This window comes from Pleurodeles waltl, chromosome 8, assembly GCF_031143425.1.
Source record: "Pleurodeles waltl isolate 20211129_DDA chromosome 8, aPleWal1.hap1.20221129, whole genome shotgun sequence".
Classification (NCBI taxonomy): domain Eukaryota; kingdom Metazoa; phylum Chordata; class Amphibia; order Caudata; family Salamandridae; genus Pleurodeles; species Pleurodeles waltl.
In genome coordinates this window covers 189831008-189858855 of record NC_090447.1, presented here as the reverse complement: position 1 = coordinate 189858855, position 27848 = coordinate 189831008, and the positions used below count along the sequence as shown (strand labels likewise).

The following is a 27848-nucleotide window of genomic DNA, read 5'->3' as shown; positions in this document are numbered from 1 at the left end:
CTCCCTGCTGCAAGTCAGAAGCACTAGTGGAGCTACTTGTCCTGTGTTCACCAGTTGCCTAGAGACAGCCGATGAGGAATATCATGTAAAGGAAAAGATGCAAAACTAAAAGTTTCTCAAACGATGTCCAGAACTTGCTACTACTTTACAAGTCCGTTCTCTGAGATACCAACTGAGACTACAAAACAAACACTGACCGCTACCAGTGGTATCAGAGAGTGAAAAATACGTTCCTTCCCAAAAATCTGTCACAGACATCTGAATATTCACCACTTAACTTTATGAATCACGTCTTACTCACAGAAGCGGTTTCTGTACATGATGCCAAACTTGTGTACATGCAAATTACTCAATTTCTAGGCTGTTATGACAAAGTACATTCAGACACACTATTTTGTGTTATGAAAAAAGCACTTAGATCACATTATTTTGCAAACCAATACAATGAACTAAAGATGGGCTTTAACAGACTATTAGTATCATAAGCATGGAGAAGGGCAGCACTTGTACAAATAACTATAAATATATATATATATATATATGTATATATATATATATATATATATATATATATATATTTATTTTTTTTCCTAGTGGTGGTCTTTAAAGTTAGGAAAACAAAATCCACAGACCGAGATTCTTTTGTTTTGCCAATAACTTTGGCACCTTTTGATGAATCTTCACGAAATTTTCCAAATGTATACTTTACACAGTTCAGCTGCTGTCTTGCAAGTTTTAGGGTGATCCATCAACCGGAGGCAGAGAAAAAGGAGGGGGTCCCAAAACACTTTTCTATGTCAAAAGGATTTTTCACATTTTTTTAAATGACTACAGCCCAAACCACTGAACGGAATTACACCAAATTTGGCAGAAAGCTAGCTCTCAGTCCAGAAAGTGTGCTTTTTGTGATTTAGTGTAAATCCGTTAAGTCGTTTCGGAGATACAAGAGTTTTAAAAAATATACGAATCTAGGGACGCAAATTCTCCACGGATCTTCCACGGATCCAACTGTCCTAGTGCTGATATCTAATTTGCGGCCAGCACTTCAACCAGGAAGTGTTGGCAGCTATCTTGGGACTCTGCTTCAGCCGAGTCCACAAAAAAGTGAAAGCAAACAAAAAGAAAAGGGGCCAAGGTAGGAACACCCTGAACCCCTAGCCTTGGGCTAAAAAGGCTTTTTTTTTTTATTTGAGAAAAATCAGCAGATCTGGATCCGCAGATTTTCCTGACATAAAAAAGGGGGCGATCACCTGCTTTTTTTTTTTAAATATGCCCCCAAGTGGGCCAGGCCCAGAAGGCATTGGAGGGGCTATAAAAAGGATAGGGACTGCACGGGGTCCTCCTCCTAGGGCTTCCATTAGCCACGGGATCGCCACTTCCCCTAGGCAAACATACAATTGTGTGAGAGGGGAGGGCCATGCGGCCCCCCCGCTGCCTGGGGGACCGCCACTTCCCCGGCGTTAAATACACCAGGTATGCGGGGATAGATGACCGCCACAGCCCCAAGAACTGCCACCTTGCCAGAGCTAGATACACTAAGTATGCAGGAGGGCCGCTCCCACCCAGCAGCTCCAGGAACAATCACCTCCCCAGGGCTACAATAACACAATAAAGGGGTCAGTTGTAGACCCGGGACAAATAAAACGTTGGAGGGGAGCAGCGCGGCCCCCTTTGAGGAGCCATAGATGGCCATGGGGACTGCCAAACCCCACAGCCGGCTCCAGCTATGTCCCCCCCCCCCCCCAGGACATAGCTGTTTGCTCTGATTTGGTGGGAGTTTTGACAGCTATCACCAAGTCAGAGCAAACACTTCACTTTCTGCAAATGAGAGCTGTCAAACAGATCTCAATTGCAGAAAGTGAAGTTTTCATCTGTTTCCCTGCATGTAAATATGAGTGCAGGGAAACAGATTAAAACATTGCCCCCTCAAGCACGGAGCTGCTATTTAACACACTTCCCTGCTTGTGGGTGCAATGACGGCTCCTGCAAGACGCGAAGGGGGCCTTGCGACTCCCTTCGTGATCCTGTCACTCCCTCTCTCTTTTTTCTTTACCACAATGGGTTTGAAGAGAGAGAAAGAAAGAGAGAGAGAGAGATCGTTATTGCAATGGTCACTCCAGGCAATGGCTTGAAAGTGTCACTGTAGAAAAATGTTTTGCTACAATGTCATACTTGCGTTTTGAGCCACAGCAGAACAGGGTCCTTTCTGGCCTAATGGTAAAGGTCTTGGGCGGTAAGTATGCTGAATGGCCAAATCAGTATATCTTATGGCACTGTGTCTGTCTATTTTCCAGTGTTTTGACTATTAAACATTCATAAAGATGTAACACTGAAGTTATTTTCCACTCAAAATCTTTGAGTTCAATGTCATAGCTAAATCTGGACACCACATGCTAAGGAGTCACTTTTGGCCTAGTGGTTAAGGTCTCAGACCCATACACTGAAGGTTAAGGGTTCAACTGTATGTGTGTCTGTGGTCATTTCCCTGGATCCCCAGGGCCGAAATCAGTTGGCATAGGGGGGCCACGCAGCCCTACGGCCAACTCCACCACATGGTCAAAGGCTGTGTGTGGCGCAAGGTTGACTGGTTATAGGGGTTTGGATGCAGGCCCTGCAGCCAACCAACAGCGCGCACACGGCTGAAGGACATGCTCGGCGGTGGTAAGATTAACTTATAATAATGAAAATTACTTTACGTTTAAAAAAAAACGTAAAACAAAGGTTACAGGGTCATTTTAGTTAGATTCAGAATTTACTCCTACAAAACCTTAGAAATTCACCAATTATAGTTAGAGTTTATTCAAGCAACTATAACTCGGGCCCTATGGGAACTAAAACTCACGCCCTCACCATGCACTGCTAATTACCCCAGATATTACAGCACTCATAACATCTTTATCATTGATATCACTGCAACATTTGTTGTAAAATCATTATTAAAACATTGTGCATGGCGGGTGCGTGAGTTATAGTTACCTTAGGGCATGAGTTGTAGTTACTTAAAATAACTAACTATAACTGGTGAATTTCTAAGGTTTTGTACAAGTAAATTCAGACCCTAACTATAAACGTTCCTGTAACATTTGTTTTTTTTAAGTGAATATATATATATATATTACATATTGGTGGCCCCTAGTAGGTAGTTGTAATTAGGACCTAGTTTCCACAGTAAAAGTGTTTCATAGATACCTTAGGGCATGAATTTTAGCTACTCTAAATATCTCTAACATCTGAATGTCTATGGTTTTGTACATTTAAAATGTGAGCCTAACTACAGCATCCCTGTAACGTTTGTTTTTTTAAAAATGTATGTGTGTATATATATATATATATATATCTACGAAAAAAACTAAGATTACAGGGGCATTCTAGTTAGGAAATAGAATTTAAAAAACCTTAGAAATTCACTCAAAAAAACAATCTTTATAGGGACATTATAGTTAGGTTCACATTTTACATGCACAAAAACCACAGAAATTCAGCAGTTCTAGTTACAGTTATCTGAAGTAACTATAACTGGTGCCCTAAGGTAACTATAACTCGCACCCCCACCATGCACAGTTTTTTCATCAATAATTTTACAGCAAATGTTGCAGTGATATAATCAATTATGCCACAGAAGATGTCATGAGTGATGTTATTTGTGGGGTAATTAGCAGTGGTTGGCGAGTGCACGTTATAGTTACTCGAGATAACGAACTATAACTGTTAAATTGACACGCTTTTCTATGTCTAAAATGTGAACTTAACTATAAAGTCTATGTAAAATTCGTTCTTTTGCGAATTTTTTAGTTTTTTTTTACATTTTATTTCCTAACGTTCAACTATAACGTCCATGTAAAATTTGTTTTTTTGTTTTTGTGAATGTTTACATTTTTTTACATTTTATTCCCTAACATCCCTGTAACCTTTGTTTTTTTCCCCAGTGAATTTGTATGATTTGTAAAAAATGTTTTACATAACTAATATTTAATTACCATATGTTAATCCAACCTTTGCCATGCATGGCTTTCGGCTATGTGCAGCGGGGTTGACCGCTGCAGGGCCCTGTGAGCAACCCTCTGCATGCAGCAAACCCCACACATGGCTTTCAGCCTTGTGTGTCAGGTTGGCCACAGGGCCTGGTTGATGGCCAATCCCCTAGAGACATTCAACCAGGGTGGGGAGGCATATAAACCCCCTCCTCGGGCCAGGCCAAGTTCATCTCCCAGGACCCCATCCCCGATGGCCTGCCACTTTTATTAAAAAAATTTATTTAGGGGAGGGGGGACATTGTCCCCATCCCCGGGCCATTTCTTAAATAATGCAGGATGGGGGCAAGCAGCCGCCCACCCAGGTCAATTGCTGCACCGGGACCCTCATCTCCCGGGGTCTGGCCTTACTGTAAAGGGAGGGGGCATCCAGCCCCCCACCCAGGGCCAATATTGGCCCCAGGGGCACCATCCTACAGGACCTGGCCTGTTAGTAAATGGAGAGAGGGGCATGCAACCCCCCTCCCCAGGCCAATATTGATCCCAGGGACCACATCCCCAGAGCCTGGCCACACCGTAAATGGGAGTTGGGGGCACGCAGCCACCTTCCTTTTATGTAATCTATATATTATGTAACAGTTACTTTTAGGTCCAGTATAGGCAGCACACGTGTTGTCTGCAAGAGTTGCTGTATTCAGTAAAAGGACTTTGATCCCACCTGCTGCTTACCATAGGTTGACTGCCGTGTCTCTTCCTTGCTGCCTCCTAACTGGTTCACGCACCCGATACGTCACTTGGCTGAGGAGCACCATCCAAGTACAGTTTCCTTGCACTTCGATTGTTTATCTGTTGTTTGGGGGAACTATTTTTTTTTAATTGTTGCCTGCCTCGGCTCATGTTCTGATGTATGTGTTTCTGCCCCAAGAAGAACTTCTGTTACCCCACTACTGCCCTCACAGACGTTCACCCTCCTACCCTGCTCTCTCGGGCTAAAGCCGCTCTTAAGCATGGTAGCCACCAACTTCATATTTCAGTCCCCCGGGGTGAGACAGGATTGCATAAAGACAGCAAGTGCCTGGTCAAGCCTACTGTTTTTTTTTTCCTCCCAGCATGGCACCCGCTTCACAGATGCTGCACCCTTTGTTGCCGCCATTCTTCTGGCTTCATGTTTCAGCCCTGCAGGATGAGTGCGGGGTGAGTCAAGGTTCCATAGAGATGGCGAGTGCCCTGTCATGCCCCGCAGCTTTGTGGTCGCACAAGTAACAATGGAGGCTAACCACTCAGGGTCCTATACTGAAACTCTCCCTCCAAACCATTCACATCGGCTAGCATCATTCAAACGGCATTCTACTCATAAAAATTCTGCTGCCGGTCAAGCTATGGTCCATCTCTGATGTTTACTCAAAGCCATATATAATATTAATATGTAGCCTCTTGTGGAAATATTTTGAAACAATTCTGCAACTGAAGTTGTGCAAACTTTTCAAGTCCCCTTTGAAAGAGGGCCACTTTATGATCAATCACCAGTGTTGGTGAACAAGCAAGGCAAGTCGATTTTCTATGCTGGCAGCTCGGGTTGGATGAGTACTCTTGTTTTTTTTTTCCACTGCTCTCCCCCCAGGGAGACTTATGACTTATTGGCATTTCTATCACTATTTCATGCCTTCCCCCGCTACCTCCCATCTTGTGACTTTCGGCTGCTGCTTGATAGCAAACTTGCAAATTATGCTCCAGAAGTACGTCCATTTTATCATTCACAAAAAGAAACATTGAATGGAAAACAATTTCCATTTGTTGGCTGTTTCTCACTGTCCCTAGAGTTTTTTTTCCGTTGCCCCTTAAGGTATGTGATGGCGCTACATCCGAGCCCAGAGAACTCAGCCTTGGTCCAGGCAGTGTACTCCCAGCAAGCACCCGGTTGGTGCATTTCACCCATATGTACAGATCCTTGGGTGGGGGTAAGTCTTTGTTAGCAACTACTGGCGGGCTCATACATTATTTAAACATTAGGTAATGCATATGCTCTGCTGGCCACTTTTCATTTTTCTCAATAATAGACAGTTTGTCCATTTCACTAATTTCTTCAGTTTTCGGTTACAATGTTATAACCTGTCTTTAAACTTTGTCAATAGCAGTGTCCTGGTACCTATTTGACCAACCCGTTCCCACTCAAGGGAGGGGTAATACTTGTGTTTATAGCGCAGTACTGGAGGAGCGTGGTCCTAGCGCTATATATTGGAGTGTGCTTTTGGAACAGGGAGGCACTGAAGTTCTGGTTAGTCAGTTGCATTTTCTCCAAACCAAAACACATGGGTAAAAGACCTCATCAATTACAACGCCAATAACTCTTAACTCCCGGAAATGCAAGATCTATTGCATTACAAATGCTTGTTAGTTGAAAAAGGCGAGAAGCATCTCTATGTGGAGAAGGTACAAGCTCTCACTCTCTCATATGGGTAATGAAGTGGCATCTCAGCAAGACTCTAGCTTCTGCCCCACAATGAGATATGCTAAAAAGCATGACCAGTGGAGATACCTGCCAAGATCCCCAAAGGGCTGCACTATGAGCAGACTGCTTGAGCATCAAGTGTTAGCGGGTAACTGGGCTACCCACTACAAATGAAAAGCCATTACATAAGTTGAGATATTATGCAGTGATCACGGACATAATCCTTTGCTCTAAATGACTATTATGTCACAAGTAACTTGGCACGAGGACATGATAACTCTTAGCAATCATTGCAGTAATGATCACTCAGCCAATAACTGATAGCATAAATGTCCCCCTGGTGTTAGCATTACAGGTGTAAACTCAACATTGATGCAATATTTAACATCCTAAGTTTTCGCGGAGGGAAATAATTCACTGGTAAATGTTGTTTGATGCGGAGCAATTAAAATTAGCGTAGATTTCATGCTGAAGTCAATGATTATCGCTATGTTTAGACAAATGACTGCTTTGTAATTCTTTTGCTGCATAAAGTGAATACATTCAGTGTTAGCCAGCACGAATGATTTGATTTAGTGTATGAAAACAGACACAATTTTGTCTTCTACAGTGCATAAAACAAGCCACCTTTGAATATTACAAAAAGGATATGGGGGGAAATTCAGCAGTGCTGTAGTGGCCAGTGAAGGAATTCAGGACTCCAGAAAACGTGCAGTAGATATCAACCAGGTTGAGGAGAAGAGTTCTGACGATTAGCAGAGATTGTCCAATTAGAAGTGTAAAGCCAACAGCAGTCGTCTTAACCTGCCGAGCCTCCGAGGAAGGTCACTCCTCCGGGATTAGGGTGATCGCTTTGAAATCAACATGGGTGTCCACATTATGGAAGATGATGTGAATTTGCAGGGAGATGATCTTGAACAGAAGAGGATAAACTGTGGGCAAATCCTGGAGTGGTGTCTTCTGTGATGTGCAAGGAGAGAGGTGTGCTCACCTGGCTGCATGCTGTGGGTTAATGCTCTAGAGAAAGATCCTTTAGAGTGATGCGTGTTCTGAATGTAGTAACCGTGCACCTGTGACGCTAAAGTATGTTCATCATTTACAGTACTTCTCTATTTATGGCTACAGAATGCATGTATATGCATGTATAGAGAGAGAGGGAGGTGGAGCAGCACAAGGAGAAACCATGTCCTCCATTAAACCTGTGCTACAGAAACATGATCTAGAGGTTGGAAGATATTTCATGGAGCGGTTGCACCGAGTGTTTGGCTGGCACCATAAGCCGAGCAAACAAACATCAGAAGCAGCTTGGCTGCTCCCAAATCTTCTCACACAGAAGCTATAGTGGAAAAAAACTAATAAAAATGAAGCACCTTTCCAAATTATCTTTAAAAGGGTATGCGTGGAAGCTGGCTATATATTTTTTTTTTCAAAAGCAAACATAGAATCTTAGGGCACAAGGAAGGAAATCGTCCTCGGTTTTCATAATGCTTGAAACCCAGAGTGCCCATTGCGCTAATGTTTCCATGGACCCTTTACAACTAGTGTTATGTTAGATTAAGTCAGAAAAGAATACACCACCTGTTCCAGCACACACACTTCCAAAAACAGCAGGACATGATAAGAAAGAGCTCATGTTCAACACATCTCTTTCCCTTACCTACTTAAGTCACAAACAAACATCGACACAGTTGGCGCTAGAGTACGATTTAAGATCGAAATGAAATTAATATACCTGCCTGTTTAACAAAGCCTTTAACTGATGAACGAAATTGTGTTAGTAATAGTGTTAGGTTAGTTATTATCATATTCATAACAGAGTGTCAAAGAAACCAGCAGGGTACTGAAGTTAATATTTACTTACGCCTTGTTAGGTAGTCCTGTATTTATGTGCATCATTTGATGTAACATCATGGGGTGAACTCATGCCCCTTTATGCGTGCATTAATCAGTAACGTCCCTCTAAGACTCGGGGTTTTATTTGTGCCAGAGGTAGTTGGCTGGCTACCTTGGTAAAAGGGACGCTACCCTCGTCATTTGGAGCCTCATGTTTATTCGGGGTGGGACGGAGGCAATATTCCTGATCTTTCATATTATACACAAATCTTGTCAAAGGCGTGTGTGCAACGGACTGAAATATGTGCAAAAAATGGCTTTGAGTGTAAATATGTCAATGGAACGGTATCAAAGCATAGGTGACTAAATGTCGCCCGACATTACTAACCTTCAAAACCTATTGTTCAGAAAACATACTGCTCAGTTTGATCTAATCACAGAAGACTACAATCCATGGAAAACATTTCTATAAAGTATATTTAGGCCATGATATTACGCCACACTGTAGATTTGCAAACAATGTTCTAATATACAACCTACTGAGTCCTGTGTCAGTTGTGTCAATGTGTACAGTTTCAGATGACATACACTAAGGCACAGCAAGTTTTTGTAGTGTACAGGCTGGTCAAATGTCTCTTTCTGGGTGGGTGAACAACCATTGCCTAATCTCTCCCTCCTAGGTCATGCATTTCACCTGTTGGTAGATGCTCTTATGTTGGGGGTCTTGATCAGGAAGACGGACAGGGTGGGCGTGCTTCCGGTCTTTCACTGTACAACAGACGTTTCTTTTTGCCATCAACAACCGTGGACTGATTGCTCGTTTAACATTTCTTTGATTGGAGATACCTCACATCTTTGACAGAGAACAGCATTCGCCCCACAAGTATGCAGTTTAAAAATCGACGTTTTTGGTGAAAGACCTATCGCCATAACGAATGCATTGAGGACAAGCATATTACTGTGTGCACGTGGCCGCCTTTGACAGTTTCTTTTTTTTTTTTTTTGAAACTGTGCACATTCCGTCGATGTCGGAAGTGTGCGTCACCATTACTTGTTATGGGATAATAAAAAAAAAATATTGAAGCACATAGCTATTTTATCTATAAAGCACAAACCTCACCCTTTGCATAATGTGGTGCCATGAAATAGCAACAAGTCTTAGAAAACACAGACTATACAGCACTTAATAATGTATTACGAGTTAAAAATTAGAGTATAATATCAATACTAGAAATAGGTGTCCAAAGGGTATATTTTAAATAGCTGCATCAATTTGGAAATTAGATGGAAGTTCTGGGTCCAGCGATTCCATAATATCTGCAAACAACATCCTCAATGTTGGCAACGAGCAAGTGAGTGCAGTGTTGCTCTGCAGAGAAATAGTGCAATTTGACGGATGGGGTGTCCAGTTTCGAGAGAAACCCCCAGTCACATTAACACAAGACAGGACCCTTTGTGCCTTCATAGGCACTTTGGTGAGGACGGTTTTTAGGTGACTGCACGCCTATTGGAGTCCCGAGGCAAATGTAGTCTTCCTTCTATGAAGAGCCAAATTATTTTGAAAAAGTGACGAGGCTAAGTTTTATAGAAACTACTTGTTATTAGCAACACAAACCATTCTAGTGATAATGTGTACCTTGTGCGTTTTGCAACATAAGTAGATGCACATGACAAATGCCAGAAAGGCTCCTCGCGCACAAGTTTCAACAAATACACAGAACTTTAGTGTATTCGACAGCAGCCCATGGGAACCTGGACAGAGAGCAATAATTCAAATTCTGATCACACCAGTCAATGTCAAAAGTAAATAGGCAAATTTAACCATTACACTTTTGTACCTGGAGGAGAAAAGCTAACTATGTAATGTGTCTTTCAGCTATCTAGTCAATATTAGGGTGAAGCAATTTCACTAGTTTTACACTATTTTAAGCAAAATTTATGCACTTTTCTGCACAGAATATTTACTTATACAAGACAGTGGATGGTAATTGGACTTTCTTGTGGATATGCAAGAATGTATTTGCTTTCAGAGGTTTGATTGAAGCTGATAACAGAGCATTTTGAATGACAGTGCCAGAAGAGATTATTCTGTTTTTAAAACTTAACTTTTCAAGTATTCTTTACCACAGGGGTGGGGAATTCCTATAGCCAAATGCCCAGGACATATTGTTTGGGGCCAAGGACAACAGGTTTTCATATTTATTTTGTCCTTGGGACAAGTAGGCCCAACCCCTACAGCACAAACCCTTTGGCTGCCAGTTTACAGTACTGTACTATGGATCAGGTAAGTGCATTGTCTGCAGGTAAGGTAATATGTGTTCCGATATGTTAATGCTGTTCACACTTGTATTTATGCTTCATTAATGCAAATCTATATTTTAGTTAAGTTAGTAGGTTTCCACAGACTTAAAGGTGCATTCCAACCCTGGAACCATTGATTACTGCTACCTTCAGCCCCAGTATGTACATCTGTGGAAAGGTGACAAAAAATGGAACTGCAAGTATTCAAGCCCTGGTATAATCAGAGAGGCTTTTATCAGCACTCTCATATAATGAGATTTCTGCCATAATTTGCCACTGCTGCACATGGCACCAAAGGGACGAGTGGATTTTGTTACAGGAACCAATGTCCTGTGTCAGTGCTATCCTCCACCTTATGTGTACTTTACAATACTGACCACCCTGCAAAGTTCAGCCATAAAGGTAAGGGCATCTTAAAGAGGCAAAGGACAGAATTATTTAACATTGCCCTTATGAGATACAGGCAAAAGGACCACAATCGTTACAGCTGCTAGTCACAAGCATTCTCAAAGGCAATAGATCGGGCTTGCATTATGAGTCATGACTAAAATATTAAAGCTGCAGTGAAAAAAGGGATTGCTTTCTGCATAGAATACGCTCATTGTATACAACATATTATATAGGATAAATAATTCACTGCACTTCCGAGATGTAAAGTAGTCCATCGGGTACTGCAATGCAAGCACACCATATCAGGGGGAACGATACATATAACTGCCAATAGCACGAGGTGAGAGATAGCAGTCCTCAGGGTGCAGCCAAAGACCACTCTGTATATTTTAAAGAGCTGAACTGTCAAGCAAGACCTAAAAAGCGTCCGAGAACAGAGCCATGTTTGCTTGTCAATACTTGTCCAGGCAGCAGTGCTCGTCTTACACCATTGCCAGCTGGCAAGAGGTCTGCAGGAAACCGCGAGAGAGGGAGGACACTGGAGACTCCTCTGCCCTTCTACTCAGGTTAGCCCCAATGATTAATAGGCCAGGTGTAACAAAGCGTGCACAATTGTAGTAATTCAAACCCTCTGGCATCGGTTTCCAAACAGAGCCCCTGGAATTCAGAGCCTCTCGGATAACAGCAACTGATGGCTTTTCTAATCTCGATTTCTGCCCAAGAAGCTAAAAGTGAGCAAAAAACTGTTAAATATAAATTATCTACGAGGAAGGCAAAAACACATTCTCATGTCCGTATCTGAATCCATTCTAGCCAGAAAACTCTCAAGAGAGAAATGTAATTTTAAGTGTGTTCAGGCCGCTGACGACAATTAATCGATACATGCATTCGTTATGGGCAGTGGGTTATGAATGAATTGTTTTTGGACATAGAATCGAAGGGCATTTTAAAACTAATGAGCACACTGGGCTTTTCTACCATTCGTGATTTTGGGTTAAGATGCGTTTTACTGCTTTCATTTAGACTGAGCCACTGGCAGCTGAAACGGCTCTATTAACATTTAACAAACAACAGCATGCAGTCTCCCGAGGGGAAAAAAGATGGAACTCGTTAGTAGTTCCAGTATTTGGCGCGAGGATGCACCTTACATCTCTTCATTCTGCAGAACGACAAGTACTGCGGACTCTAAAATTGCAATATGTTATTTCTGCTGCTGCACTGTGAACAGACTCTTGTAATAGAAGCTTTCTGAAACCCCGCGGGCAATTTCAAGACGGAAGAGAAGGTCGGCAGGCGCCGCTCATTGTGAAGATGTGGATGCAGCCGTAACCCACCAATGACAGCTGCCCCAGCCCCTGCTCCTCCCCCCAGAGCCACTACAAACAAAGCCATACCTGGCTAGGCGCCGGGGGTCTCCAGCGCAACTTTCGGCTAGAGGTCTGCGGCGCGGAGGTGCGAGGAGCGGCGCATTGTGACAGGAACGCGGAGGCGCCGGAACCATCAAAGCTGCCGGCAGCTGCCACCCGGACACTCCGTGGAGAGGGGACGCCCGAGCCTCAGCCCTCGCTGCATCACGGCCGGAGAGAAGCTGCTGGAGCGGAAAAAAAGAGAAAACAAGCCTCAGCACGGAGCGGAAGGACGAATCACAATACTTTATTAAAAATAATGTACCAATCCCACTGCATGGTGACACAAGCAGCCCGCGCTTATTTACGCAATCGGGCTGATAAATATTCAGCCCGACTGGTTGGACTGCCCTGCGACTCCGCCGCGGGGAGATCTGGGGGGTGTGACGGGGCACAGGCCAACAAACAAAAGCACATGTCACAGGCAGGGGGGACCCAGAGAGTGGGCACACGAGGAGGGTCCTGAAAGCATGTCAACAAGGAGGGCAGCACGTTCTGAAAACCTTACATTGTCATTACGCCGCTACCCACTCCGTGACTCACTGCTTCACGTGTCAGGCCCTCTTGGATCCTCTGGCAGCACTAATTTAAATCCCTTGAAGTGTCGCATCCGACCAGAGCCCAGTGCTCCGCGTGGCACGTGGTAAAAATGCCAGCACACGGAAGACCTGCGACATTAACCGCACAACAGGATACATTAATGGGCGCGCGACCGCCCTTGGACCCGGCCACTGTGCTTCCCAATTAACCCGGGCACGTCTCTGCAAAATACCTTTAAGGATTTTTTTAAGGCAATGCAAGCGAAGCAAAGCCTCACGGAGGTCATTTTTACCTCCTATTATCTTTTCTTTTAGCTTTTTCCGTTCCTTGCTTTAAATTATCAGTAGTCACATGTTCATGTTTAGAAAAGCCAATTCCCTGTGCTATTCTGGCACATTATATAATGCATTTTTTCACTCCTCCGAAGACCTGGGTTTCGAGTCATGCTACCGACGTCATTATATGCAACAACATAAACACGGCCATCTCTTTCAATAGATTCCCCACAGAATTATCATGACTATGGCTTCATGCCAGATGCAGGGGAACATCTGCCCACTCTGTGCAGCGTTCACATACTGTTTGTACACAGGAGAGGGGTAATATTTTCAGCCACTTTCATACGACTCTTTATTAAACAACTCACACGCAAAACATACACCACCCATGTACCCTTAATGTTAAATCTGTGATGTAATGTCATGTTAATTCAATGTTACTGTAATGTAATCTTATGTACCGCTATCTCCTGCTTCATTCAGACTGTCAGAAGAAATTGCTTTCCTCATACATGCCACTGATGATATGCTGGATACAAGTTTGCCAAATGGATGTGGATAAAAAGGCCTCGTTGCAATTTGTGGGGTAGATGGATGGAAATGACTGCACCTGGTAAACTCTGTTACCTTGGGTGTGGTATTTACAAGATGCAGTACTTACGACCTATGCAGAGTCCCACATAGCATATGGTATAGTTGTTCTGCACATAAGTTACTGGACGTTACCGTTTTCCGGCCATCCTCCCAGGCCAACATTTTCCAGGTTTTTCCTTGGAAAATGTCTCCAGAGAAAATGCAGAATTGTTGTGCTGTAACCCTCTCACATGGAAATTACAATTCGGAAACTCAATTTGTGCAAAAAGATATGCCTGCATACATATTATAATGTCCCTCCCTACTCGGAATGAGGCCTACTGGAGCATTGTAATACGTATTACAAGTACTAATACTTTCCCTTCAAGGACTGTAGAAGTGTGTTGGAGGGACATGTGGATGCCACATCTAGTGATAATATTGGATGGTGGTGAATAATTAAAGGTACCAAGCCTCTCTTATCCTATTATCAGTGTTCTTTGTAATCTTGAAGGTGAGAATCATATCATCCACGACTACCTCACCAGACATAAAGATAGGGGTGCTGGGAATGAAGCAGACATTGTAATGGCTGCAGTGGCAGAGGCAGCACGAGCAAATGACGGTAACTGAACAGCAGCAGGGTAGTGTTAGGAGTATAGGCAGATCCAACAAGCAGATGATGTATCACTGATATTTAGTTACATATTCAAGGGCGAGTGCAACTACTAAGTTACCCATCTGTTATTTTTGTAAAACATGGTTTTCACTTACTCAGCTGCGGCTGGTTCACATTGCACTTTGCATTTCTTCATCCATGCACTCACAATAGCTGAAGAACACCATGGACATCAGATCCGCCTTCTTTTTTAGCTAATCTATCACAAGTCTTCCTGCTTTGCAAATCTTGAAAGACATAACTGGAGCAAGATCATACTGCCCAAGTTTAAAGAAGTAGGGCCTGGAAGGTGTACTGAGATTGGTGGCAGAAGATTCACTATTGACTCATGTAGGACCACAGGGATCTGCCAACATAGTTGTATTTCCTGTTGGAGACGGGTGTGAACAAGTGTACGCATGACACACAATTACAGTTTTATCTTCTTTTACAGAATCCAGGAATGAGAACCAGGCACTCACTCCTACATGGTCACCCAGACAAACATCTCTGGCCTACCATCCATGCCTCCATTTCAGAAGAATTATTCCAATGTCTGAATGCCAGCACTTCAGTAAGCAGTCCTTCATCTTCAAAATTAAATGAATGGGTAGACAATCTTCTGCTGCTTTTGAGCCAGAAGAATGAAATTCTGGAAACTTTCCCCAATGAGAGACATGAAATGAGACAATCTAATCTGTCATAATAATTTGAGTGCAATCCCATTTGTGGCTAAATAATTCTGATGCTGAGAGAAGAAAAGGCCTGTAGTGCCCACCCACCTCCCATGGTTTGCACAGTAAAGCATCCCAAGGACAGCATGAACCGGCCTACCCAGCATGCACAGTGATACGCCTGGCATAGTTCATGGTAAAAAAGAGGTCAATATATGAAGAGGGTGCACACGCTGCAGTTTTACTAGGAAACCGTGGGATTTCATTGCCAGTCAATAAACTCTCCTTAGGATTGTTCTTCCTCTCACTCTACTCCAGCAGATAAGGGAGACAGCATGACTTCTATTAACATGTCTTACTTGCAACTGAAGCAAAGATAATGTATACAATAAATCCACTTCCTTTTGACCCAAAAAAAGGAATTCAGAACAAGAAAACCACTCTTTGATTCCAACATATTTCTATGAAGCTGTCAGTCCTCCTTCGTTGTGAGGTTAGGTATCTCAGGACATTGCACAGGTGTTCACTTCCTCACCATAATTTTCAAGCTTCCACGGTGATGGTTATCCTAAGGTTTGGCATCTGGTCTGCATGTTAACGCATATTCTGCATCCAAGTACGTGGAGTGAAATGCTGTGCGTGCACTTCTCCAATGCTGGGTGTCACCTGACATATCAACCCCCGGCACCTTGGCACCGTCATGTATATACTTTCTGTGACCATTACAATAAAGGATGGTCTTTGCAATTATATTAATCTCTACTGATGGAGGGTGGTGTCTAGAAAAACACTACTAAAATAGTTAATTCTGAAATGGAGCGGTAGAGGTTGAAATTCCCCAGTCTTTTCTGATAAGGCAAATACTCAGACTGGAACCCTCGGACCGACCCTCTCCAGAACATTTTTATGGTTTGGTAGTGGACAACAGGATAGTCTGAGGAATATGATTCTTGAACCTCTGCTTAACACTGAGAACAAAGTCACCCTCACCCATAAGATTATAGAAATTGCAAAAGCAGAGGACTAAGGATACAAGTGAGAAAGCTATTTCATGGTCGTTCGCACTGCTGCTATCTAGATGCGGCCAAGTTTATAGAAAAAGTGTAACGTCCCATAATTGTTAAAATCATTCAGTATTCACATAGTCAACAAGGCCAAACAGACTCCAAGTGCAAGAGTGGCATGAGAAAACGTTTTAAAACTCAAAGACATTGGTGGATCAAGGGGCTCGAACTCCATCAGAAGCACCCTCCAATCGAACTGCACTAAGATATTGAAAATGCTACGTGACACCCAAGAACCATAACAAACATGGCACATAGAAGTAGTTTCCTCAGGTTCGCCAGGAGATTGTTTGCAAAATGTGATTTGTACGAGGTAGATATCAGCCAAATGATGGCCTGACTAGAGTTCATCAGAGAAAGTCGTTTACACCAATAGAAACCTCACTTCCCAGTACTGTGGGAATCACTGGCAGAAGACCAGGGTCTTGCCCCGGACACAGGTTGTTAATGGTCCTTTCTTTCATATGTAGTCCAGTGTTGGTGGTCGGATCAAAAGTCAGATACCACTGGCCATTTACTGCCAGTGAGAGTGATTGTTTCAAAACAGTTGATTACAAAAGTGTAGTGATTGCGATCACTTTTTAATGGTGAACACTATATAGTGATTGAAGTTTGAGCATTGGTTTGTTAACTCATCTTGTGTTTGTGTTGTGTGATTTCTGCTGTTTAGTTTTACGCTTCACTTCAGATGGGCAGTGAGGTGTTGCTAAAGTAACAATTCCGACTGAATGTAGAAAAACTGGTGGGAGCTCAAAAACTGTTTTACAAAGTATTTAGTGTCACACTGGACACCACCTTCACTGAGCTGGGCCTTGACTGCTGGTCCAAGTTAACAAGGAGAGTCCGACCAAGGCTTTCTGGTGAGTAAGAGATCAATGCAAGCTCACCTTCGATGTAACTAGGCACTCCGTGCAACATAATGTGGATGAGTAAAGCCATCAAATAACTCCACGCAATGAGGTTGACTGGTGGCCAATTCCGGTTTCTCTTGTGCACAGTGTTAAGCTTGCAGGGACATAAGCGAAGGTTGCAATATACTCAGTGTTTTAGGCTAAAAGTCACTCTTGTAACAGGGAGACAGATGACTAGTCTAAAACAGCATTTGGACAATGCTACAATTCACTGTGCAAACTTTTGCAGATAAAACTAAAAATTTTAAATACAAAACCCTGCCAGTTAATGTATGCAGAAACAATCTATAAAAACAAACAAGTGGCATGCGATGTATCAAATAACTGATGGTTGGCATTAAATCATGGCATATTAGATCATGGCTTTTTGCAGTTAGCAAATACAAGCCTGTGCAGGGTTATCATTATCTTCTATTAGAGATGCTTCTGCAAAGAAGTAAAAGTGAACATCAATTCAGGTAATAACAAAAATGTATTTGTTTTAGTAGATCTATTATATTTTTGCATCTTTGTTGATCGATGTATAGGTTCTTTTGGTGACATTATAACAAATCTCCGCTTCATCAGGCTCCCCGATATCTGTTTTTATAGCACAGAACTCAACTACACTGAACACAACACACACCAAACTGTCACACGTTGTCTAATGCAGCCTATCAAAATGGACCTCCTTAAATTAACCAGGACAACAGATGTAGCCGTTTCCTTAAAAGAGCTGAAAATCACATCCTAGAAGGACAATGTCCCCTCTTCTTCACATGACAAGCAAGAACCTCAGGTATCACACAGGGATCCATCAAGGTAAACGAGGCCTGGCGAAGACGAAGGCTGCATCAGGCCTTTATCTAACAGGGTTTTAAATTCTAGCATTGCAGGGTGAAAATGTAGATTAATTAAAGATTAACTCAGGCAAGGACATTGTTAAAGCTAAAGAGAAAGGAATTCATTAGAATATGTAAGTTCTCACATAGGAGTTTGGAATCATAGGACAACTTCATAAAAGCATTTCAATTACACAGCAAAATAATTTAGTAATTTGATACAGCTAAGGCAAGCACTGGAGGACAGGGTGGGTGACTTCAGCTGGTATCCAGAGCACACGCCTTTCAAGGCACACATTCTAAAGGGTAAAGGATCACACAGCTCGAGCTCATGCATAATATGTCCTTAGGAATGTAAGGCAAATGTACATGTTCACAAATGTGAGACATATCACCTTTTCCCTGCAGTATCTCTAGTTGACTATTAAACCAAAATCCCAGGAAATTCATAAACTAGCGTTTATGTCAATTAATTGGGCATCTATAAAAATCGTCAATTTTGGCCCCAGGACAAATGAACAAGCCAGTACCCCTAGCTATCGCTTATCTTACTACAGTGCTGCTGGATCCTTGGCCAACTTCTCTTGTAGGTCATCCCCCTCCTGTGTCCAAGGAATCTTCTTGTGCCATGCCACTCTATCTTAAAAACAAAAATCTAGCACTTGCCTAATAAACCCTATGAAAAGATCTGAGCTAGTCCTGGCCTCCTAAAAGGCTCTCCTGGTATGTATGTATGTATGTATGTGTGTATATATATATATATATATATATATATATATATACACACATACATACATACATACACACATACATGTATAAGCTACCACAGTATTAAGATTTCATTGTTTTTCTCGTAACTCCTTTTCTCTTCATTTTCTGTGTTTGTTCAATTAGTAATGACTTCAACCTTTCTTTGTGCTATTTCCACTTCCACTATTCTTTGAAAATGAACGAATATTGTAACAATCAATAAATAATGATGCATTTCAGATCTTCAACGGAAGGCCCTACTGCCTGCTCAAAGACTACAATGCTGTTTGCATTAAACCATTTCCCTTCCTAAAGTTTAAAGGAGCAGCTCAATAGAGCTACACATCATGTGTACACCTACACCCTCGTACATAAATGGCAATCAGGCTTTACGCTCAACTTCTCTTATTAGACAATGGTAACACTACGTCCTAGTACAGTTGGGTCTGTCAGCAGCCAAAGACGACATTGGTCAGAAGGTCTCATCGGTCAGAAGGCCATGACTTGTCTTCATTTGTCTCCTTTACAATTCCATTAGAATCTATTCTCTCCTCTAATCTTCTATCTTGACATGAAAGCGCTAGGAGTCCTCCTAGCTGAGTGCGATACACTAATCAGTCCAATATGACGGAGTCTAAGCTTTGCCAGTAAAAAACACCAAATGCCTCATATTCGGTCTCTACATCATCAAACCTTGGGTGCCCATTTCCTGAATTTATTCTCATCCGTAACTATACCAACGACACTCTCATTCAGATAGTAACTTTAAAAGACTCATGCCCCTGTCCATAATCCTGACCATGTCCCATAACTTCAACATCCTGCTCTAAAAGAACCATAATTAAATAGACTCAAAGATCATGGTATTGTATTCTGTGCAAGGCAAGGCCATTCCAACCAGAAGCAGATTCCTGGGACACCATCCAAGATGTAAGCTTCATGCCTACACTGTGATGAAACACACCGCACATGCATTCCTGACACTAGTTTGGCAACATTAAATGGCACCCTACACTTAGCCGCCTGCATAATTAAGGGACAAAAGGAATTTGAGCACATTAATCGTATTACATTTGCTGTCTGTACAAGCCTGCATCATTTTCAGGACATGCTGTGCTATTTACACAGCTATGAGGGTAAAACACTAGTACAGCTAGCAGATAATCTGTCCCTCTAAGGTAGACACCAGATGCCAAAGAATTTGCCAATGTCAAACTTCAAAACTGCAAGAACGAAAAACATGGAGTAGACATTCAGAATCTATGCTACACTGTTGTAGGAAACCTGGCACTCTGATCACCTTTAGAATGTCATTTACTCCAACTGCTATTTACATCACCACTCAAATCACATCTTCAGCAGGTTCTATCCAATGATCTCTAACCTACACGAATCCCACTGTGATTTCCTCCAGTATGCTAACCTTCTGCACGACTCCTGAATAATGCCATACACTCTCCCCCCCCTGCCTAACTCACTTAAACACCTCACCATTAATGTGATATCTAGGTGTATGCTATAAGAACAGAGTGAACGATAAGGAGGAATATGAAGAAACGCTATATATTCCGGTTCTGCAGGAGCAATAGAACATTTCTAAACAATAATGTACCTTGTGCTAAGAAAGGATGATGGGTGGCAATATGTTGCATAAATTGAACAAGATGCGGTAATAGGATAATAGCTACTACTATTGGGGTATTCATCCACCTAGTCAAGAGTTTCAATGTTATGACTTAGTGGACCATGGTATCCTGAAGCATGTACAACACACAGTGTGAACGCTTGTAAGCGGTATCTGTATGGCATATGCCTAGCCAAAGGCAGTGGAGCGCTGTACAACTTGGATGCAATACTTTTGAGGCACCTGATAAATACTGCAGGTATAAGGAAGAATCACTTGAAGACCTGAAAGAACAATTAAACTGTGCTTTGGGTTCCACCCGGCAGAACCAGTTGGCACAGACGAGTATGGTCCATAAGTGTCCAAGTACATAGGCTCTATCATGGAAATAGGAAAAGGAGACCTTATTGGCAAGATAAGGCACTCCTATTCCATTGAGTAAGGTAGTGCAGCCCGCAATGGAACTCCACAGCATTTAATGTAAGGATCGAAATGATTAGCAGATGTTACTTTAAGCCACAGCTGCTGACTTTGGAACTGGGTTCGAGTCTCTGCGTCGGCTCAACATCCTGTGATCCTTTATAAATAACTTAGGGCCATATGTATGAAAGCTTTTTCCCATAGACACAGAATGGGTAAAATTCTTTGGTACATCTGGCCCTGTATCTCAAGCGTGTCCTTCTGTCATATAACTGGTGCTCATGTAAAGGCGCTCCAATACCTGCTAGTCTAAATTACCCAAATGACTAATAATTAGTTCTGTGTGGAAAGATTAAAAAACGCAAAACAGTTTAGAAACAGTGGCTACTGTGGGCAAGATAGAGAGTGATCAAGTAACTGGGAGGGGATGAAAGTGGACCCACGAAGAGGATAGGTGGAGGACGAGGCTAAGATGTGGCGAGATGTTCAGTACAAAATCAAGGTTGCCATCCTCGTCATATCACATATGGACATCAAGAGTGCACAAAGTAAAGCATAATAAGAGAGCTCAATGGTTTAAGCTCTTGAATCCGATGTACGTGTAATGTTTAGACCACAGGCTAGTTTCGCAGCCCATCAGATACAGCCTTCGGTTCTTCCAAGGTGGATAACTTTAATCCCATTTACTTGGTATGCAGGTTTTCAAATAAGGAATCACTTGCAACATTTGACTTGGCAGATACTGCCCTTCATTTGGAGTGAAAGCGTGTGCAGTGCACTGAGCAGTTGTCGAGGCACATTGTTATCATGTTATTTGAGGGTCGTCATTGCCTGGCTGGATAACGCATTTGTTTGTTTGGGAAAATCCCATTTTAGCAAAGTCTGGATATCAATGTGGCAGCATGGCGCACTGGCCCACCACATAAGTATGTACTGGATTCGTGAGCCCTTCTGCCTCGGGACACCAGCTAGCGCACTGCATGCATCGAGCTTAGTTGCCAATAGCAACTGTAAGCATCTGCTTTCAAGCAGCTTTCCAGCCTGTGTACACGCTTGTCTTCGGTTCTGCCACCTGCAGCAGTTCACTTCTGTATAGTTTCCCACATTCCAGCGGAGGCACTCTGTTGTGCTGTGAAGCCATGACATCTTCTTGGTACTGATATTCACTGCTGTTTATGCACAGCAGGCTACTTAAAACCATGCACTCTCAGTTTAAAAATAATAAATATTATTCATGTGCCTGTTAGTGAACCAGACTCGAGTGATAACAGGATACAGAATAAAAGGGCAGAAAGCAAAAAAAAGTGTGTGTGCGTACACGTGAGTGAGAGTCATTGATGTTCACTCAGTTACTACCTAATTTGATGAAGCTCTTCAAAATCACAAACTATATAACATTTCTTTATGAAAAAAATGTATCAAGCTATAAGACTGCGTGTGTATTATTTGCCATTATTAACACCTGGTCAACTTTAAGTTCCTCCTAAAATGATTTTTTGTGGAGGTAAATCTATGTAGACACATGCGTGCACACTTTATTTTTATTTTTAAAAAGGACACCACCATATGGTTAAAAAAGCATTGGTAAAGCCAACAGATCTCACCTTTGAGACCTACTAGCTATGCCCTTTGATGGGCTACCTGGCCCAAAACCCTTAAGCAGGATACCTTTTATTCCTGTAGACAGCATGGAAACAGGGCAAGAGAGGAGAAATTCACCCCCAAACCAGTTTTGGCATGGGAGTGTTGCCCTCAGATAGCCACACCTCTAAGATGGGCTACCTTGCTCCTCATGATCAAGGAAGGGTCATACCATCTTGAAAGGGGCATGAATGTGGCATTCTGAGATAGCCAGCCACACATCACAGGAACTTCATTATTAATTAGAAAGGGACATAGAATCATATTGCCCCGAGAGGACCACGCGGTCACTACCCACTTTCCTGTGATAAATATGGCACCCCTGGCACGTTGACTCTTAGTACTCACTGGACTTGGAAAGAGGTCAAAAGGAAGACCACTTTGTACCGTTGGAAGCGCACAGAGAGGTGACGTTGGGGCAACTGCACCTGTTGCACTTTGGACTAACGGAGTTTGGACCCTATTCTGCATGCTTGGCAAAAAAATTGACTCACAGCCCTAACCCAAGGCAAAGACTCCAAGGGATAGTTGGCAGGCCCTCCAGAACAGCACTGGGGACATTAAAGCTTGAAGAGCCAAGTCGCTTCTCTGGTAGCCATCGCAGAATCTTTGCCAATAACAGACGCCGGGGATAGCCAAAAGGTGCACCTGTGACTGCTGGACTCATGAGTGTTGGTTTTGGTCGGATTCCTTACCCAAGGCGGACACCAGCCTCAACCAAAAATTTACACCATGACAACTGTGTTGCAAAAGTGCAAGGGCTGCATCAGCAGCCCTTGGAACCTTGCAAAAAGGACTATGTGGGACCCTGAGATCCATGGACAGAATTGCCCCCACTTACCTGTGGACTGAGAACTCGCCCGGACTACACCCCAGTGGATCACACAGCATAAGAAGCATATTTGAGCATCTTCAAGCCTGCTTCCCTCTGCATCAGGATTACTCCACTGTTGTCTGTGGCAGTCATTCTGTAAAGTTGGGATCTTGGTTTAAAAATGCTTTGATGGTCAGGTAGCTGTCCAAAGAGTCCATTCTGGCCCCTTAGACCTCTGTCCTGACGGTCTTGTTTCTTTCTTGTCCTGGGACTCTTATCTCATTGTTTGATGCTGTTAAGTGCTTTACACATTGTTCCTTTTCTAAGCCTTATTGCTGGCAGTTACAGCAATAAAGGATTGAGCTTAAGGTAAAGTAAACATACCTGACTAGACCCAAGATGGTATTTTGCAAGTGTACTGCATGATAAGGCTACCCAGCCATATCATATAGTACACTCAAATCCTTATAATGGATAAGGAAAGCCACTGAATAAGAAGCAATTAAATGAGCTAGACAATAAAGCCAAACAATGGTACATAATTGGCAGAATGTAAGCCAGTGTAAGTTCTTGATAAGTGCAAAATAGGTTTCTTGCAGTGATACAGCAAGCGCTGTATGTTAGACTTATCTGTAGAAAATTTGCATAAAGAAAATTTCTTGAAAATTCTAACAGTCTATTTTCCTGGTATCGATATGTCTGTAAAACCAGCCATCCAGCTGCAGTTGATTTCACTAGAATTCATCTAATTTTTCAGTATCCCCCTCTTTGCAACACAGAATTCCCTTAACAGAATACCCTGCTCACATGGGAAGTTAAGCATGCCACTCATTTTCTATCTGTGAAGTCCTCTACACTTTACCACGCACCCAAGCATAATATAAAGTCTTCACAACCAGCTACATTAGATAACAAGCATTTGCAATGCAATAGGGTCTCGCATTTCTCCGAGTTACAGCTATTAGCAGTTGTAAACTCCCAACCAGATTTTTCTTCCCACATTGAATGGAAAAAAACAGCGCGATCGTGCTGCTACAGTTCACTCGTAGTGAAACCTATCGGCAAAAGTGCAATTATCTACGTAATCGGCAAAAGTGCAATTAACTATGGAACAGGGTCGATGTTATGCAAAGCGCTCGACTTCTGCTAAGCGAGATCATACTGTGAACAAAAGATAAAAAGTAGTCCACAAACCTGACTGAAAACAGCGAGCCTCGCATGTTTTCAGTACTTGATTGCTGCGCTCGAGGAGGGCTAACCACCGGAAAAGGCATGACTTATGCATGCCCTCCACTAATGAAAGCAAGCAGATTTTAACAGGCAAGCCCACGAACCAATGAAAGATACTGACGTGACATGCACCGGGCTCTTTTCTAACTCCTAAAGCGTCTCGCAAGCGCATGCGACGCAGGCTCGACCCTAAAAAGTGTTCTATTTGCAGTAGGACACATATCATTACCGTGCTTTCTATGCCTCTTGCTGTTCAGGGCTTAATGCCAAGATTGTGCTTTCACTGGGCCTCAACAGCGTCTGACCTCATTTGCTAAATGCCTTCTAATAGCTTTTTATATGTTGTTATAAAAATCAAATAGCTCTCCTGAAACATGACTAAGAGGTTATGAGATTAAAGATTTAACTTCCAACTCTCATAATTTGATAATACTTAATTTCAATTCACAACGTGTAACCTCTGGATGTTAAATATATTTGCAAGAGTGTTTTCATGGGTACAGTAACTGCAGCTCCTCTAGTTAAGGATACATTATTATCTAATATACGGACACCATAACAGAATTGTTTAGTTGATTCATATGTGGGTGTGTTGGCCCGGAAATCAACATCTGTTTAAAGGGTCCTTATTGATTTAGTGAGCCGTGTTCGCTCATTCCAAAGAGCATAGCATAGAATGCACGTAAATGAAAACTAAACGTCTAAATTATTTAAACTACCAATGAAACGCGTGACAAAGAGGAAATGATACTGGTTAACTCTAAAATGGATTTGGCACTTACTTAAGAAAATTCCTTTAACAACAATGAATAAAAAACCTTTACAAGTAAAGCCATATGCCAAAGAATACAGTTCTCTCGAATGGCTACAACAAATAGGCAAATATTGAGGCAACAACTACCAATACTCAGATGCAAAACTTTGGTATAAAGATATTTGGTATTCTCTATCAGTAAATCTGGAACTCAGGTGCATTCAAGTAATGCAGACTTCCAAAAGCAGCAAACCATATTAAGCAGGTTCTGAAAAGGAGTGGAAACAGTATTATTAATCACAGCGGTACAACAGAAGCCTTTACAACAAAGGCCTTACAACAAACATCTTTTCAACAACCTTTCACAACAAAATATTTTACCAGGAGTATGCTTTTACCACAAATACCTTTACCGCAAGTTTGAATGTAGAGGCACTGCAAGTTTGAATGTAGAGGCATGAATGGTTAAGGCATACATGTAATATTTTGCAGATAGGTATATATATACATATATATAAAACCTTTAAAAACCAAAGGTTACTAGGACCGTATAGTTACGTTCTAAATGTACTTGCACAAAACCATTGAAATTCAGCAGTTATAGTAAAGAGTTATTTCAAATAACTATAACTTGTGCCCTAAGGCAACTATAACTCACGGCCACACCAATCACAGTCTTTTCTTCAATAATTTGACTTCTAAAGTTTCATTGATATTTTTATTGACATTATAAAAGTTGTCATGAGTGCTGTAATATCTGGGGTAATTAGTAGTGGATGGCGAGGGTGCGACTTATAGTTTCCTTAGGGAACGCGTTATTGTTACTTGAAATAACTAACTATAACTGCTGAATTTCTATGGTTTTGTGCGAGTAAATTCAGAACCTAACAATAATGTCCCTGACACCTTGGGTTATTAAAGTGAATTTGTAAGGCTTTTTTAAAGTATATTTCCTAACTATAACGTCCCTGTAACCTTTTTTTCTCAGTGAATTTCTTTGTTTTTTTATATAAAGTAATTTTCATTACTATAGATTATGCCAATCACTGACGTGGATGGCCCTTGGCCAAACGCAGCAGGAGTTGACCACAGGGCCTGTCTCTCTGGGTGTGAGAAAAGGTGTGAGAGGTTGTCTCTCGATGTGAGAGTGAGTAGCTGTGACAGTGCATCTGGGTGCGAGTGTGTCTGATTGCGCTCCAATAGATGAAAGATGCATTGACCACCATGAAGGATTTCAGATTGTTTTTCAATATGAAATCGCTGAGTAAACACACTTGCTTTACAACAGCCAAGTCCAGGAGTTAGGATCATTTGTCATTTCCAACTTCAACTGGGACACCTGCTTCATTTATATTTATCAGTGCTTTCTGTTGAGTTTTAATTTTTTGTGAAATGAGCATCATGGCCAGAACAGAAGCTTCCCTGTTCGCTTATCCAACAAGAGTCCACACTGTTGCACAAAATGTCTTTCCAACTGAGGCACTTTCTACTGGTTAGGTAGTATGTGCTACCTCGTTCGGGAAATGTCCATGGGGGGGTGGGACTGATTTCAGCACTGGGGACCCCATCCCTTGGGGCCCAATATAAAATTCCATGGGGGGGCAATTTTGGCCCTGGGGACCGCATTATCCAGGGCCCGGTCTTTTATAATTTTTTGGGACGAGAGGGGCCACACACATCACCCCCCCTCCCCTGGCTGAATTCAGTCCCAAGGACCCCATCCACTGGGGCCCAGCCATATGTCCTGGGTGCGATCAAGGGCACCCAGTGTGTAATAGGACAGTGGGGGGATGCCTAAAGGCCCCCCGAGGTCCCAGCCTGCTCCCTGCCTCCAGCAGGAGCCATCAATGCTGTTACAGAAAGGGAGCTGCTAAAGATGCAGGTCATTTTCTGTGAGAGAAATTGTTTCCTCTGTTTCCCTGCCTACATCTCTGCAGGCAGGGAAGCAGAGGAAACCTTGGCTTCAATCAAGCAAGCGCTGTTTGACAGCTCCCACTTGCTGGAACCAGATTGTTTGCTCGGACTTGGCAAGAGCTGTCAAAGCTCCCGCCAAGTCAGAGCAAACAGCTATGTTCTGGGGGTGGAAACCCCAGGACATAGCAGGAGCCTGCCCTGGGGCGTGGTGGTCCCCAGTGACAATATTGGCTCCTCAACGGGGGGGGGGGACACATGTCTCCCCTCCAACATTAGAATTTGCCCCAGGAAAATGGGGGTTCCCGGGGGCAAGGGGTCTGCAACAGGCCACCTTCATTCTTTCGTTTTAGCCCCAGAGAGGTGGCGGACTCCAGGTCTGAGGGGGAGCCAATCGGCCCCCGCATTTCAATCGACATTTGCCCAAGGTGGTGGTTGTCTTTGGGGCTGTGGGGGGGGGGGGGGGGGACATGCCCACCACCCCGTGTTAATTTAATGTTTAGCCCCAGGGGGATGGCGGTCCCCGGTGCTCTGGAGGGAAGCCATATGGGCCTCCCCTATGAAATTATAGTTTTACCCCTGGAAGGTGGTGGTCCACAGGGCATGGGGAGGGGACATTATTATAGTCTCTGATCTGGCAGTCACCAAGGCAAATACAAGTCCTAGGAGGCGGCCCTGTGCGCCCCTCTTCTTTTTAAAGCCACCAATGCCCATGGGACCTGGCCCACCCAGAGGCAAACAAAATAAAGGGCGGGAGACAACCCTTTAAAAAAAAAAAAAATGTTGGGAAAAATCCACAGATTTTTCCCAATATTAAAAAAGAAATGCTTTTCAG

The 27848-nt window shown here is 42.7% G+C and overlaps 1 protein-coding gene across 3 annotated transcripts in view; it reads right to left on the bottom strand.

Annotated features, from left to right (window-relative positions):
* The window catches only part of TIAM1 (TIAM Rac1 associated GEF 1), a 537211-nt gene that overhangs the window by 384508 nt on the left and 124855 nt on the right, over positions 1-27848 (bottom strand). Inside the window, exon 2 of one of the 3 annotated variants that reach the window (XM_069204046.1) lies at positions 12339-12535. The exons of 1 other annotated variant lie outside the window; for it this stretch is intronic. The gene's annotated coding sequence lies outside the window, so the exon portion shown is untranslated. The remainder of the gene's footprint in view (positions 1-12338; positions 12536-27848) is intronic. One more of the 3 variants, XM_069204047.1, reaches the window with a different exon arrangement.